Source organism: Anopheles coustani, chromosome 3, assembly GCF_943734705.1.
Source record: "Anopheles coustani chromosome 3, idAnoCousDA_361_x.2, whole genome shotgun sequence".
Taxonomy (NCBI): domain Eukaryota; kingdom Metazoa; phylum Arthropoda; class Insecta; order Diptera; family Culicidae; genus Anopheles; species Anopheles coustani.
Genome location: NC_071288.1, coordinates 85,326,955 through 85,342,479, shown reverse-complemented (window position 1 = coordinate 85,342,479; position 15,525 = coordinate 85,326,955).

Genomic DNA, 15,525 nt, shown 5'->3' with positions numbered 1-15,525 from the left:
CATATTCGAAAACTCATAGCAAGTAATTATGTATGTTTTCCGCTGCAATCCTACACTGCCGCGTTGTTCATCCTTTGCGTGGCTTGGGTCAGCAGTTCTCGGTAGCAGTAAAATAAATTAAGTATAAGGATGAATCCATCTTCTAACGTCCCAAATGGTTTCCGGTGGAGAGATCAGGGTATCCAAAAGTTCGACGGATCTGAACTTCATCGTTCTGAACCAGGGAAATTCGGAAGAAAGTTAAAATGTAAACTATACTAAAATCTGAGACCAATTAGGTCTTTCTGCTAACATTGATTTGCATTGATGACTACTTGTTAGTTTTTTGACATCAATGAATTATTCATAACCAAACCCAAATCTGATGCTTGAAAATAAATTAGGTCTTGATTTCAAATGGAACGTTCAAATAGCATCAATCACCGTAGAATTATTTTTACAATAATTAGCTTACGGAGATGTAATACACAACGTATATTGAAAACACACCAACTCCAATCAAAGGTTCGTTTCCTGTTGTTATCGATAAGTAGTCGAGAAACTTTGCTATCCGGTTGCTTTCCGAAAATATTTGTTTTAACTGATTAATCTGAAAAGTTGAAAAGCTTTTTCAACAAACTCGACGCACACTAATTCGATGCACTGGAGTTAGAGCACCAGATAGCGACGGTGATGAGAACATCTTTTGCTCTATTTGTCTGTGAAATTGTTGAAGCAGGAGAAAGTTTTCTATCAACATGTACTTGATGTTTGTCCGGCATTTGTCTGAACGGTGTGGTGGACCATCATGATCATTTCGCTTCCGGCTGCGGAGAGCATAATCTCCATTTGAGAAATTTTGTTAAAGCAATATCTTGGTCTGCGCAGCGGAAACTGAATTGTCGTTGCGGCGGACATTTGATCCATGTTGTGTGGAAGGACAATATGACATAACAAAAAAAATAAGGAAAGGATGAATACCCAGTCTGTAGTGGGGACGAAGTTGAATGCAGACCATTTTGTTTCAAAATTGCTCGCAGCTATCGGAACGTTGGTGGCAGGGAAAGTTTGCTCATCATTCTAATCGAAAGTTGATCCTTACCGGACTACACTATCTCGGGTGTAGAGTTCGTGAGAGCGGGAGGGACGTGGGGGAGATACGATACGAGGGAAGGGCCATAACGGAATCCCGAGAAGGATCATGATCTGGTAGTTTCCTTGTTGCCGGAAGGGCAGGAGAACTTTCCACCGGAAATACATTAGTGCATAAGGGAAACACTGTGTGAAAAATACGTAGAAAAATTCCATCGAAGCGATGGGTGGTAGGAAACCCTTTGGTTTCACCGAATGGCAAATCCAAGGTCAGTTTTGTGGATCGGAAACTATTGGCTTAAAATTAAATTGATTGTCAAAGGCATGGCTGCATACCTCATTCGGGGACGGGAAGTAGACTATATGAACACATTTTTTTAATGGGATTTTAAAGGCTCTCCATTAGTTGGTTTGCTCAGTGCACAAAACCTATTTAAAAAAGCTTCCCCATGGCGATCATTGGGTTGGGTTGGCGATTTTAAAAGTTAAACGTCACCCGCCAGAATAAGATGAAACTTATTTGCATACCCGTAGATCATGTCTAGCGGTGGACCGAACCGCCATTAAAGCGTCTGTGTAAGCTGTCCCACATCAATCAACCAAGAAGGTACAGCTCAATGGGTAGTTTTAGCTACAAATATGACAGTGTAAGGTTTCATTTTCTACTTTTGGATTACATTTCAGTAGATGCCAAAGTATCTCAGGTTTTCAGTTTCAACCCCTGTGAGACATTCTTTGCCGATTGTCTCCTTCATAGTCTTGTTATTTACAGGTAATGGTTTGTCACGGCGAATTGTTTTTACTTTTTTTAAACTGAAATTTTTGTTTTGATGAATGCTGAGGAAAAATATGTGTGATTAAAAATATTACCGCATGATTTGAATAAAATGTTACCTAAATGTTTGTACCAAAGTTAATAATCGGCGAAATAAATTTTACTTACACCGACTGGCAGTTGTTGTATGTGAGATATATAGTTTAATTGCATCGATTAGTATCATATAAATGCATGAATAACAATGTTAAAATATGCACAAATGTGTTTTAGAAGCGGCGACACTTCAAACCAACACGACATAGCGATAACAGACACCAAACGGACGGCGTAAGAATTCCCGATTCTTACTCGAGCAAAGCGTTACAAAAACACTACGTTTGCTCGAGTGAGCATCAGCAAAAACTGTTGCAAGGTTAAATTTATTCGTAATCCCAAAGTCCTAGTATCAACGAAAGATGAAGGCAGTGTGTGTTTTTAAATAGTCAATTTATTTTATTTTAAAAGCTTAGTTGCTTAAAACTGCAGCTTCAAACGTGCAAGGGATCGATGTGTCAACCGTGTGTTTGATTGCAAACCGATATATTTGCTAGCAGAGAAAGTGAAGTTGCATCCAAATTTTATATATTCCTGAAATTGCTCGATTATATTTATCTTCTCCGCTTTTGTTCGCACTGACTTATAGTGGATCCAACAATGAAATTCATGCAATTGGATGCAACGAATCGTAGTTGCCGTATCGGATCCGGAAGTCCAGGATGTCGTCCCCGCTAGGTTACAGATCCTGCTGGTCTTTGGCGTGGATTTGTTGTTGAACACTGGTCTTTTAGGGGCAGTTCGTAGTTGGATGTTGGAAAAACTGGAAGTACCGATACCATCGTGGAAAGGGAGTCAGTGTCAACCTTTGTCGGTCAGCTGAGTGTCCGGCTTCTGCAGAGGCTGCTCGTTACATCTATGTGTTTGTCTGTGGTATTGAATTGCAAATTTTTTTCAACGTCCAAGCTCCCGTGATCCTCCAGGCTCTTGCACATCCCGCGCGAGCTTCATTAAAACCTGGTTGAATAATTTAGTTAGCAGGAACGAGGGTTCTGAATTCCGCTGCCCATCGGGAGGAGTTGAAAATGCGCATTTTTTATGACCAAAGAGGAGGTCAGTTTCGCGGATGGTTCTCTAGTCACTCCGATTGGGAATGTCCGATGGGGACTCCACACCCTGGAACCACCGGGATGCCAAGGAGACTTCCGGTGTTTCTTCATCGAGCTGAATTTATTACCAACCGGTTCTCGCAGGCCCTTCCGTTCAGCTGTCAACCGAAGCGCTCAGGGAAACGGTGCCGCATAAATCTTGCAATCAAAGGGTTCTGATTCGACGGCGGAGTCAATATTTTTTCCGGATTGTTTAGATGAACCGTCGATTGCCTGGTAGATGATAGGTCATAGCCATCGAGTGGGTGTCACCGCCGTCCTATTGTTCTCCCTTGGGGGTGGAGAAGATCGGGAGTAGAAAATTCTAGACTTAAAAAGCCCCCCATGCGGAACTCGTTGCAGATAGACTTTGAGTTGGTTTATTTGATTTAATTAAAGTACATGAAACCGTTTCAAGCCATAAAATTCAAAGAGTTGCCAATTTGGGTCATTATGGTTGTCCATTGGGTTGTTGTTGGAAGCAAGTTAACAATACACTAAAGTGGACAAATTACAAAGAGGTATGGAGAATAACATTGGTCACTGAAACCTCTGTTGACGGGGTATTTAATTCACTTTAAAAATATCCCCATTATCACTATGATGTAGATACACAAGGAGATGTAAAACTTTTGTGGGCAAACATTGAAACGTAAGACAAACAATCCATTGTGATTGCTAAAACTAGCACTGCTAATGAATATTTCCTGTATGAATGAATAGGTCTGTTGAGTATAATAATGAATGTACTCAAAATGTGGTAAACCTTAATATGAGGTTTATAAAGACTAAAAACGAAAGCAGAAAAGACAATACAACAACATTTATGAAACATTTTCGAACATGAGGCGCGATACCAGTTTTGCTCAGGATTTCTATAACAACTCCGTAATGTTTGTTTGTACCCTGCTGGCGCCGGGCATTCAAATCGAGTATCATTCATGCATCAATCAATGCTAATGCAGCTCCGACAGATCATTTATCCGCGAGCTGCGAGGGCGTGCAACTGTCAACGTGATCGAATGGGGTACAACTTCCATCCGTTTCGACATTCCATATTATTTCGACGCGTTGAAAATGCAGATGACAGATTGTAAAAATGAAAACAATGGCTGATTCCTATTTTCATTTTCCCTTCAGCCAGCAGCGACATTCAAATGCTTGCAAAAGGAAACAAAATTGAAAATAAACTGTTGTCAAAGAAAGCTTCCTTTTTGGAGTATATCTCCCTCGGAAGGGGGAATCTGCTATCGAGCGGCGATGGACCGATGCTAATGCAACATTGAGTTTATGTGCATTACGTGATCGAAATAGCTCGGACGCGCAGTAATGTGTCTCTACCATGACTGACTTGAGGCTCCAAAAAAATTGTACATATTTTATCATTTATACATTCTCTGTATAAATGATGGGGGAGTATCAACCTAACCGATCACGATTTTACAACCGAATGCAAATACCGCATAAGCAAAAATATACGTTGTGCAAAATAAAAAAAGAATACTCGTACACGATTCCCTGCAATACACCGTTTTTCGTTATCATGGGTGTGGCAACTGAGAGCTGGCATTGGCTTTCGCCTGGAAAATTAACGTTTTTCTCTTACGGGTTGGAACCAGGCCGCCAATATCCTGGTCACGATTTTCACAACCAGGCTCCACGTGCATTCTCAATCATCATCCGGTGGTTTTTCCCTTTTGTTTCCCGAGCATGCGAAGAAACACGCAACCACTCCCCAGAAAGAGACTCTCATTCCAAATCACATTCTTCACACTACACGGAAGCAGTAAGAAGATAAATCGCGGTATCCCACCAATAAGAAGACTGATTTGGAGGCGCAAGAAAGACGATGCAATTCGACTGTACAATGATACCTTGCAAAAGGTGGGTTCTTCGCGTGCCAGGAGGAAAAAGGGTCGCACGAGGGTAGATGAAGCGACCCGACGCATCAATTATTGATCTACTGCGAGCTGCCCGACCGGATGTGGCGTTCCATGATGTTCGAAATTATCTAGCAAGGCATAAACATTACGCGAAAACAATAAAACTTCACTTTTACCTTTATTCACCATAAAACCGTACAAACTGGAGAGTGGCCAAAGGAGGGCGGGTTTTTTTCCTGTTTCTTTTTCCCTCTACCCTTCTCCTTTCACCCATGCTCCATCGTGGATTCCCCGCTTCTGGCTGCAAGTTGTTTTTCTAACCCCGTGCGTGAAAATGACTCTGGGCGAAGGCGAAAAAAAGTCCTTTTTATGCAGCATGATAAATTTTATTGGGAAAACCGCAAAGGCCACGTTCAAACTTTGACGAAAGGTAGCGGCGCGCTTCAAGGAGTCATGCCGTTTAGCTCCGTTTGAAGAGATAAGAACAAACGACATCATCTCGATTCTCACGAAGGAAAAAGGTTTTACCATTCTTTTTATTCACTATCAAAGGGAAAAAAATACAATCAAGTCACCGGTACGGAACTTGACCGTGAGCACGGGAACTAGTACATTTGCGAAGATATGTTTCCAGCAGTCGCATCCAGCGAACGTCAAATGATCCATAAGATCCAGATATTTTTGTATAGCTCGAGGACATGATTCAATTTCTTGTGCTCAGTGCCCAGCTTTGCAACCAGATCCATTGCTCGGTGTCCAGTGGATTTGTAGACGGTCTGCAAAGGTTCTTCATAAATACTACATCAAGTATTACTCAAGATATTCTGAACAGTGAGGTATCGTCCCTTGTATGCTTGGTAAGGACATACAAATAATTTAAAATTGAGTTTCATTTATGAAATTTTGTGAGAGAAGGTTTTAATCTTCAAGTTATAATAGTAGTATGTCAAAAGATTCAGTTTCATTAGTTTACCAATTAAATGCGGAGATATGCAATATAGAAAAGAACTAAAATATAGCATTTATGTTGCGAAATAAATTGATTACAATTTGGATGTTTATTTTCATCTGTAACAGATGTTTTAGGAAATCACGACATTCTTAGGAAAGATTTTAGCAAATTACTTTTGAATTTAATGATGTTCAGTTTGTAGTCTAGTTTGGTTTCTTATTTTGTTCAATCTCATTTTTACGTTTGTTTCGCCAAGCGTGTTCCGTCATTGAACATATTCCAACAGTGTAACAGTGTGCAATGGAATATCCTGCCATGTTATTTGCAATAGTGCGGTTTACCCCTGGTATAGCAGCATCATTATTTCTGGGTTCACTGTTTTCCCACAATCCCTAACAATACCACAAAATACTCCACTTAGAACAACACAGCGCTTGCAAGGAGGTAAATAGAAGGATTTGCGGGATCCGGAGGGCCGAAATCTTTTAAGACGCTCCAAAATTTCCCAGATCCAAGAATATCGGCATGTTGTTTAACTCGCTCGGAACGCCACACTATTAATCCGGACACTATCGTACCGGACCATCTGCGAAGCCGACCAGAGGTTTTTCGTGTGAGTTGAGGGTATTTACATCTGCACTTTGTCTTTTTCGGTAGCGTAGAGCAGTATTTTCCAGCAAGAGCTATTTTAGAGGCAAAAAGTAAACGCTATCGTCGTGGTGCTGGTGGCAAACACCTACCAGGCAGCAGACGACACCTCTTGCATGGAAGACCGGTTTCTTTTGGTGTCTTTCAACGCGAACCTAAACGCCTTATTTTCTGGTGGTCGTTTGAGACCGGAAGATTTTTCAATTCCATATCTAAGCCCATTTATTATGCTGGTGCATTTGTATTTCATCCCTGTTCAGCATGTGGAAGAAAGGTTGAATGTTGCTGCAGGGAAGAAATGGTGCTCAACATTTTCGCTGCATACCAGTTCGTTACGTGACGGGTTCTTTCACTGTCTGTCCGCATAGTTCAATCGTTAGCATGCTTTTCCGGAGTTCGGTTCAACAATGGTTGCGATATGTAAATTGATTGTTTTTATTTCATTGTACACATAAACCACGCATCACCAACATCAAATGTGTCGGTAAAATGTATGTTGACTATCTGTCTGTGAGTTTAGTTTTTGCATATTCCAGAAACGATGAACTTTTTACGTGTGTTTCATAGAGTTGTCCAGGATGGATCTATCCAGGATCATCCAGGATTCACTTACGTATGCATTAAAACAATTTTGTTTTATCGCGGAGTAATATCTGTGAGTCACTTCGCGTTCTCAACGAACGAGAGAACGGGATGGGAATAGTGGCCGAGACGGCAGAGAAAAGAACTTTAGCTTAAGCTCCGGCCAGATGCTGTAAGATCACCCACTGCATTCGGAATATTTATTTTGACATACTAAATTGATGTTACTTTGTAGCCTCACTTTTTGTGTAGTTTTCTTATTATTACCGATGAAATTTAATCTTTTAAATGAATTTTTTAGGTTCTTCGAATGCCTTCCCAAGAACAGGTTAAAAGCAATTTTTGTGTGCACGTAGTACACATTATCAAATTTTTGTCACTGGGTATTGATTTCTCATGCTCCTAGTTTGAAGTTGAACCCACCGATGTTGAACGTAATAGAACATCAACAAAAAGGACTCCTCATACCGTTCTACGTCCTCGCGGGCCTTTGCGGCACAGGAAACCCATCGTCGTTAGTTAGTTACCAACAATGAAAGCTTCCAGCACCGAGCAGGAGATTGTTTCGCAATTTTGACACACTTTATGGCTTCTACATTTTCAGCGCGGAAAAGCGAAAAAATGGAAGAAAGGAGCCACCAGCATTCTGAATGACCTTACCTGCCTTTACTCGCGGTGGTCCGTTTTATAGCAGCCAAAAGTTTGTCGACCGCCTTCGTCCACGTGGCACATAAAGTTGGCCATTGTAAAGGGACTCATGAAAGGGAGAAACATGAACAAAACACAAAACAGAGTATAGAATCGCAAAAGAATAACGGGTGGCGCATCATTGCTGCATATTTCAGAAACGATAGGCGATAAAAACCAAGGGTGAGAGTGGCCAGGCTAACTGAAACCGAGGCAGTATATCTTCGTATTGACTTGGCGGTCGGTGTGGCGGTCGTCGTCGTCATCGTCGTCGGGAAAGTCATGAACGTCGCGAGATGAATTTTGCACCCCCATTGGCTTTTTACCATCGGTGACCATCGCTCTTTGTTCCGGGAATGGTGCAAGAATCACAGATCGCACGCTGTTGGTGTAAGTGTAACGTGTTCGTGGTGTAATCAGTCTTGCACCCCTCCCTCTCCTTACACACACACCAATATGGGACAGCAACGTCCAAAGGATCGCCACCGGCCACCGCACGAGTGAAAACGCCGTGCACCCTTTTGCAGACGGCATGATAAGAGTGGGAAATTTGTTAAGTTTATGATTGTTACTCGTCCCGTTCCTCTTGGCCTCCTCCAGCTTCCCCGACATCCTCACACCGCACCGTTTTTCGGTAGAGATGGCCTCGTATTTCTTCTTCTTCTTCTTCTTAGCGTAACGACCAGTTGGTCATGCCTGCCCCGTTAAGGGCTTACGAGACTTGTTTCCCTGTTGTACGTGGATAGTCAGTCCTCTCGTACAGGGGAGGGTCCGGTCTTGGTTGGGATTCGAACCCACGCCGTCGAGGTGGTGAGCCCCGGCGCTCATGGGCCGATTTTCTAACCGGCGCTACCGCTCGGCTGTCGCGGAACCCCTAAAGGTATTAAAGGCCTCGTATTTAATACCTTTAATATACTGTACACTTGCTTTTTACGGTGAGTTTTGTTATTTTTCAAACGAAGCAAATAGTTTTTCCGCTCAACGCAATTCGGAACAAAACGCGAAAAAGAAGTTCGTTTTTCATCGCATTTTTCGCATTAGTGTTCGCAACGTTGTTGGCGAAATCGAAGGGGAGGGCTGAAAGCCGTAGTGTGAGCTTGTCGGGTGTGTCAATGAAACATATATTTTTTACCTCGGACAAAAAGAATTATACTAAAAACAAGGGAAAGAAGAAAGGAAGGCTTGACAGTAGGGACATAAATGTGGGTGTGTGGTTTTTCGCGCCCGGGAAATGATGCGTTTTTCGCGTTCTGATTGCGCATGGTTCTACAATTTGTGGTTGGGTGTTTTTCCCCCCGTCTGATGACGTGTTACATTTCGAGGCGTAAGAGCATAATATGGTTATTATCGTCCAACGTGACTCCACGGTGTGTGTGTGTGTATATCTGATTAGAGGAAAATGGGGAGTAGCAGTGTCAATGTGCAGAGTCGGCTGAAAATGGACAGCCGGATATTTTAGTAGGCATATTTAGTGGCGAGAAGACAAGTGTATGTCGTACAACTAACCAACACATAGGCGAGCGTTGGTGGCCTTTAAACGGTGAATGTCCGACGGTCGGGTGTAGCTCCATAAACGCTCATCATTTGTGCAGTTTTGCTAATTTCCTGCTTACGTTTGACAAACGTTTAACAACCTACTAACAGAGAGATTTTGTAATGGATTTTGTAAAAATCGTGCCTCCCGAAACAAAGTGTCGCATATGGCAGTTTTCCCATCGGTAATACTGGGTGGTAATTACACACACACATGCACACACGTGGCTCGGGCCGTTTCGTGAGATGACCTTTACCATTCTGTTGTTTGCAAACGATGAATAATGAAACCTCATCCGTTTAAAATCCCTTTTTGTAATATTCGTTGTAATTTTTTTATTTTAAACCTACCCAACATAACATTATTGAAAACAGTATGATACATTGAAACTTTCTGATTGACACAGGCATTGTTAATAATTTTATGGAATAATAAGCTAACGTAAAGCTGTGGGTGATTTTATTCATAACATGGTAATTAGTAACATAATGCTGTAAATTGGTAATAATTCAGGAAGGGATTGATTTACACAATACATACGTTTATTGTCGTTGCAACACAAAGTGTAGCTAGTTCGAAATGGCATGTACTTGGATTAAGATTGAATTGGATCACTGAAGGCTAAAACATACCTCAAAATCCTAGGATAGCTTGACAAAGCTCCCTTGATACAATATTCACTTTGCATTACCTCAATAAAGAACTTTTTCAGAAATATGTTAACTATGGATAAAGAGAGTGAATATGATAGCAGAAGTGCTCGTTCTTTATTTAGTCCTAATCACAAACAGCAACTCCAAACGGGAGAAGTAAAGTTCGTCTATGGCTTCGTTCGACCAGAGATATAAAGTCACTAATTGTGTCTATCACAGATATTCATTAGGTCAAGTCGTGGTCGTTTGGAAACTTTGAAGCCGACTTTGAATTGATCGAGAACGGAAAGGAAACACACCGAAAAAAAGATGATCAGACAAACTTTGACGTACTGAAAAAGGCGGTATGTATTAGTTCATCCCCTTATTTCGAGAACCAGCGAACGCCATCGATGTTCCAGGGCTTTAAATGTTGGAGAAAGCCGAGAAAAATACTCGTTTTGCAAAAGAAAATATTAAAAACTTTTCCGGCCCACCCTCGGCCTTCTATCGAGCGCTGATCTTCGTAGGATTCACTCTCGTTACCAGACATAAAGTTTTTCGACAGATTGAGCTGGCCACTCTCCATTGGGGTACAATATGGTGCATGGTTCGATATGCCATTCCTTGGTAAGCTGTTGGTACGCGCGAAACAGGAAGTGTTAGTTTTTCTTTATCTTGGTGGTTATGCCTTCCATTCTCGATTCTCAGGTTTCAAGAACTTTCGGCGTTGTGCATACCAGCAAAAATGCAAAAAACCTCCCGCTCACGAACACCCCGCAACAACACATGCTTCATATTTATGTAAACACTGCTAGTAAATCTACCAAAATTCCCCCGCATTCCGACAAGAGAACTTAAGGAGGAGGTTTGTTAAACGTCGGGTACGAACACTTCCGGAGGAGAACCGAGAAACCTAAGTTTATTTTCCGATCCATTGGATTCAATTCGGGTTGTGCCGGTTTTGCATCAAACTAAAGGGGTTGGTCCCCCCCCCCCCCCCTCCTTTTGGTTTGGGGAGGTCACTTTGGTTTTGAGAACTTTGGGGAGAATGAAGTGAACCGAATCGTGTTTGAAGAGTGCTCCAGCGTGGGAAGCAGGAAAAATTGCCTTGGGTGATCCTTCTCGAGGCAGTAACGGCAGTTTTTCACGGCGAGGGGGAACTGTCTGAAATGCACGTTGTTGGGGAAATATTTGGCATTCTCACTCGAAGGAATGTGCCCAAAGAAAAAAGGGTTCCTTAAGAGCTGAAAATGCAAGGAAAAGCTGTACAGAATTGGATGCAGTGTATGTTTTTTACAGCGCCATAAGAAAAGGCTAGAGCTTACCGGTATCGATTTGACCTGGAGCTGTTTTGTAATATCTACATTTAGGGTTTTCGTTTTGTTCTCAGAATCTCAGAAGGGTGTTTTGGGTATCAATTTCGTGACTGTAAGCGTCAGAAGTGTACATTATCATAGAAATATCTAAACAAAAATATTTCATTGCAGTTTCATTACAGTTTGATCATTGTTTACTTTTGATGCATCTTTACTTGAGACCTTAAAATAATTCAACTTGTGGATTATTCTTTAAACCCGTTCGTTTAAAATCAAGAAATTGTAAACTCGCTCTGGCCAACCTTTCACACTACAATAAGAAATATTGGTTATGATTTATTGAAAATATTTTTCAAATGGTGAGAATTTGGTTTTCCATTTCAGATGCAATGTAGGGTTTAGACGACTAGACTTTTCATAGGTAAAAACCTATGTTGTTATCTTTAAAGACATGGTTAGATTGGTTTTGCTCTTTGATTTAAATGAATAGAAGTGCAATATAGAATAATAGAATAGAAATAACCTTCTTCTTCTTCTAGGAGTAACGACCTTGTTGGTCCTGCATGCCCGTTAAGGACTTACGAAACTTTTACCCTATGTGAGGGTCCGGCCTTGGTTGGGATTGGAACCCATACCCAACTATATAAAACAAAACTTTGTAACAATGAATTAAACTTGTACAAAGTCTGGATCTACAATGGAAATGATTTTAAGATACTTCTTTCATCTTTCAAATGATTTAATATTCTATGGCCATTACTTAATTATAGAGAGGGATTACCAAAAATCAATGTTTGTTGATGCGCATGATATATGCAATAAAGGATACATTCGTAAAATCTAGTTGCTATATGAAATGGGTTTTACAAAGTACATTTAAACGATGCCGGACATTGACAGCTTAATTTTCTATTTAATTCAATTGAATTGAAACATGATGAGTACTGATTCCGAGTAATTCGCCACTTGCGTCCATCTTCCATCCATCCTCCAATGCCACATTGACACGATGACATAATCAACAATGTCAAAATTAATTTCGTCCATCCTACTGCAGTTTAGTACCGCTGCCAGCCAAAATCGGATGGATGTTGAGTGCGAAAGAATCAGAACCGAGGATGAATACCGCCCCGTGGCAGATCGTGTTTGGTTTTTAAATTGAAAAAACGATGCTTTGGAGAGGAAATGAATGTTTCACTGGACGATTTGACGTGTTAATTCTCGGTGCTCTGTCATCGACCGCTTGCGTAATACCAGGCGGATCTGCGATTCATTTTATCGTACCGCACCAACGAAATCCCCATCGGAATTCGTTCGAAGTCTTTTCCTGGCCCGTTGGCACACTCGTACGCTCGCTAGCGGTGATCCGATAGACGAATGTATGAAAAGATGAATGGAGGTGCTAGGATTAGCGTGCATCAGATTTGATAATTAAATGAGCCCAAACAAAGGCAAGAGTAAAAATAAGAGGGATTGGGAAAAGTTAGAGCTTCTCTTCGATTGCGAGCGAAGAACAGCGGATGGAACCGAGGGCAACGAATGACTGCCGACGGAATTATTCGGTCGGGTCGTCAGAAGAACAACTACTGACGAATTTCAGGAAAGGACGGTCCGACTTGTTACAGTAACTGAAAAAGAAAATTGCGTCTTATTATCTAAAGTAATCAGTCTCTGTTTTCATTCAATTTATGCTCGGGTTTTCCCCGAGGCCAACCGAGGCCAACATGCCGTTCGGCCCCGGGTATCGTATGAGACCCTCCCGGGTGTTTTGCGGGACGTTTTTATTTATGTAATGTTTTTTCAATCTTCTCGGTGCGCACGGAAACAACATTCCCCCTTGCTGAACCATCTGAATCGGCGCTAAACGAAAGCATCATTCGACGAATTTAATGGTTTCATGTCGGCAAAAGGAATATTGTGGGAAATGTGTTTAGTGTGGAGAAAATAAAAATATAGAAAAGAAATCCTCTAGAACGAAACACACTCCTATCGTAGCTAACTATGATGAAATAAAATTTCAAGCTTTCCCCCGCGGCATGAATATTAAAATCCAGTTACATACTCGCTAAAAACGATGGTTTTTCAGTTTTGAGTCAAATAGAAACATTTTTACTAAAATGATCACCACTATAGTCGTCCGTACTCGTAATCCATATTTCACACGGCTCTGTGAACATGTGTGAGGTAGTTTTTTTGTGTGTATCGATTGCAGAGGGTGGTGGTTTCGATCCGAAGGAACTTGCAAGTTAAGAAGACATGTTAGATTCGAAACAGACACGTTCCTGTGCTGTAATAAACTGGTGGAAAACAGATCACGCCATTTGTCCGCAGCACTTTCCGCAAATTTGATACGTTCACATCAGGAAAAATTGTGGTTCTAAAATGGGCAAAAATAGTTTTAATAAAAATAATCGTAGGAAATATATCCACTTCTGAATAACATCCAACACTGATATTTTCACTACCATTACAGGGACTTTACTTTTAAATAAAACTTAAATTAAAAAATCAATGTTACTAGTCCTTGTTCAAACAACGAACAGATGATTTTGTACAACATTTTTCGCACCCGATTTGTGAACCTAAAATATACAGTAAGTGAATTCCGCACTCCACAGGGTGAGAGTAAAAAGAACACGAAGCTAACAGCACAAGTTGAGAAAATTAAAAATTTATTGCAGTTTTTGGTTTTTCCGACGACCGGAGTACACAGATACACCTATTGATACATCTGCAGCCTGTACGTTGTGTTTTTTATGGACGGAGGCTAAAGAGAAAACGACGAAGACATAATTAAACCCATCCCACCTCCACAATCGAAGATGGCCTGCAGGTTTGAAACGTGCCATAGGTGTTTTATACCGACATTTTGTTTTTTGTTTTATGTTCATACACTTGTAACCAGCTCCAATTGAAATGGTAATGATAGGATGAACTAGTTGGTGGATGAAAAAATAAATTTGTCCGTTTTTCCGTTCGTTTTTCACGAAGGAAAGTAATAAAACCACGTAACTTCAACGGTGCGTGATTTTGTTTGCCGCTCTTATAGGACAATACGGGGCTTCAATCGATCGTTAGAATGTGCTTGTGGTGGAGGAAAAAAAGATAAATAAAGTACATTCCAATCTGCTTGATATTGAGGAAATGGTGCAAGCACAAATATGCAATCAGACAAAATCTCCCGTGAAAAACTGAACGTCCCAAATCCTTGGGTTTAAAAAAGGTACCACAAAGGCAGCGAACGGTTTAGAACGCGAGAAGAAAAATGGTATGGAAGGTTTCAAAGCCATACTCCAAAGAGCAATTGAGAGTTAATTGAATAATTTGCATTTGCTATTGCGCCACTAAAATGCTGTTCGTTAGCATACAACACGTTCCATGGACGGCGGAGTTTGCGCTGGCGTATTGCAAAACTGCATCTGAAACATGATGGGTCTTTTTCCGGTTTTCCATCGACGGTTGGTTCCTGGTTTTCTTTGACCATCCGTGCAGCAAAGCGCATTTATTACCGGTGTGACGAAAAAGAATGGATGAAAATGTAGTTGCTGTCATTGGAATTTAAAAGTTCCAACTAATTGTAATTGTTTCATTGCTTCGTGTGTATGGATGGGTGGTAGGATTCTTTTCCGCGTTGATTGTACTTCCTTCCTTCCGGCATTCGCTGTAATTCTCCATTGTTCTAAGCCTTCGTCCTTTTGCTGCATTGAATTGTTTGATGAGAAACCACTGCTCGTTAGCGGTCTGTATTGGTGGGAGATAGGAACGACTAGCAAATAATGATCGTTAGGACACTACAATTGCCACTGGCGCGTTTTGGTTTTCCAACTCACCAAAAGCCTGCAGACCGTTGCGGTTCGTGTAAGTAGAAAAGTTCAAACAACTCACAGACGTCCTTCAGCAGCCCGGTTTTATGGAAAACTGATGTGTGTGCTGTGAAGTCTTGTAATTAATAATGTTACAGTTTGAAACCTTTTTCAGTGTAGCAAAAGTTTTTCTTGACACATATGGCCAAAGTTTATCTTTTTGCGTACATCTTCTTGGGGAACATATGCCTTTAAGTTTGCGGTAGAATCAAGAGGAAAAGTAAGCAATTTATTAATTTTTAACTCATATGCATCTTTAAATTGTTTCATAACATTTACAAAACAACATTCGTAAGGTTTGACAGAAAAGACATATACAAAAAAGAAAATTTGCATTGTTGTTGTAAATTGTAAATATAATATATATGATAAGTAAATCAAAAGCGATTCCGATA